This window comes from Halyomorpha halys, unplaced genomic scaffold, assembly GCF_000696795.3.
Source record: "Halyomorpha halys isolate HHAL.00 unplaced genomic scaffold, Hhal_1.1 Scaffold790.1, whole genome shotgun sequence".
Lineage (NCBI taxonomy): Eukaryota > Metazoa > Arthropoda > Insecta > Hemiptera > Pentatomidae > Halyomorpha > Halyomorpha halys.
In genome coordinates this window covers 18,609-20,842 of record NW_027108682.1, presented here as the reverse complement: position 1 = coordinate 20,842, position 2,234 = coordinate 18,609, and positions in this window count along the sequence as shown.

Below are 2,234 nucleotides of genomic sequence, written 5' to 3'. Positions count from 1 at the left end.
TTTATTAAAAATAAAATAAAAAGAATTTTATTTGTTTTTATAAAACTTTTTTCAAATATTAAAAAATAATTTGGGTTCAAATTAAGAACATTAATACCAAATGGGTAATAGAATTATATTTAACTTTTACAGGAGGAGTTGCCTGGTGGACACCGGCAGTTCCAACACCATCATGTGCCAAGAAGCCTAGCAAAAGCTCTGTGATAAAGAAAGGACATACAAGATTCAGAAATGCCAATGTAAATTAATCACCCTGGGTGGCCCTTGTGAGGTAGAGGTGGAGTTAGGGTTGAATAGGGTTGAACCGGTGGGGATTTAGTAAGGAGAACTTGCCGGTACAAATTGTAGGTAGTATGCCGAGGGAATACAAAGTGATTGTGGGGTGTGACCTGCTAGGGAAGATGGGTGCTTGGGTTAATAATATCAAGGGAAAATGGAGAATTAAGTTGAGGGGTAAAATGTACAAATGTCATCGACAAAGAAATACCGAGGGCGCACGGGTCAGAGCAATCAATCAGGCTAAGGACTGGAGACAGATATTTAGGAGAGAATATGAAGATATTTTTTTTAAAGGAGACATAGTTGGGGCAACCAGGAAGACAGTACATAAGATCATACATCCTATCATACATATGTGAAAAAGAGGAGATAACCGCAGGCACATCCAGGAAGAGGTCTAAAGTTTAAAACACCAGGGAATAATTATTGATACTACATCCCCAAACAATACTCCATTGTATAGGTGGTTAATAAAAAGAAGAGTGTGCCAGGTGAAACTACTGAAGAGTACAGAGTGGTGATAGATTACAGGAAGCTGAATGAGAATACCATTGACGAAAAGTATCCGATCCCCAAATTTGAAGACATTTTGGACAGGCTGGGCGGGGCGACGGTATTCAGCACATTGGACTTGAAGGCCGGATATCATCAAATCAAAATGCACCCTAAGGATCAACATAAGACGGCATTCACGGAGAGAGGCCACTGTAAATTTACAAGGATGCTGTTTGGCCTCAAAAATGCTCCCACAACCTTCCAGCGCCTGATGGACGAGTTTTTGAGAGAAATCGATGAATCAGTATGTCAGATTTATATGGATGATCTTCTATCTGGATAATCTTCAGTAAGAACAAAAAACGGACATGTATAACATTTACACAGCATATTCCAGAGAATCAGGCAATTTGGGCAATTATTGGGAGAGAAATCATCAATGGGGAAGGAACAAATAAATTTGTTGGGCTACACGATTTCCAGGGAAGGAGTTAAACCTGATGCATATAAATAAAGTCGCAGCTATACAGAAAATGATGGTGCCTAGGGATGTGAAGGGAGTTCGGAGGTTGCTGGGAACATTAAATTATTGCCGGAGATTTGTGCCAAAAATGGCTGAGTACATCATCCCACTCAACACCTTTCTGAAGAAAGGCAGGAATTTGATCATCATTCCGCTGGTGGAAGACAATATAAGGCGGTGCATGGAGAAGCTGCGTCAGGAGCCAGCGCTTGCATTCCCAGACTTCACTCGGCAATTCACTATCACCGTAGATGCAAGTGAGTATGCATTGGGAGCGGTGTTGTCTCAGGATGGTAAAGGGGGAGATCGCCCAGTGGTATATGCCAGTAGGCGCCTAACAGAGACGGATACCAGATACAGTGCGTTGGAATGTGAGCTCTTGGGAATAGTATGGGCTGTTGACCACTTTAGACCTTATGTGTTTGGCAGAAGGTTTAGGGTACACACTGAGCACAGGCCTCCTCAATGGGTGGGGAAGTTAAAGGAATCTTCGGCTAGGATTATGCGTTGGAAGGAGCTCCTAGCACAATATAACATGGAAATGATATATAAACCAGGAGAAGAAAATGTGGTAGCCGATTGGTTGTCTCGAGCAATTACTGTAAATGCAGTAGAAGAGGAGGCCCGAGAACCATCTAGACAATTCCTGCGAGAGTGGACACCGGGAGAGGAAGAAGAACAAACTGTGGCGGAGGAAGAGGATAGGGAGAAATCTTCGTCTAACAAGAGCTTGGCAGAAGGAAGACCAGTAGATATGGAAGACGAGGACCACTGAATTGCTCAAAACTGAGTGCAGCAAGTATGGGGGGAGCAATATAATGACGATTTGGTCACACCCAGGCGTGAAGAATGACCAGATCTGTAGAACGTTGAATAATGCTTCTAAGCCTGGAAAAAATTGTCACCTGTACGTGGGAAATGAAACCATTGTGGAGAA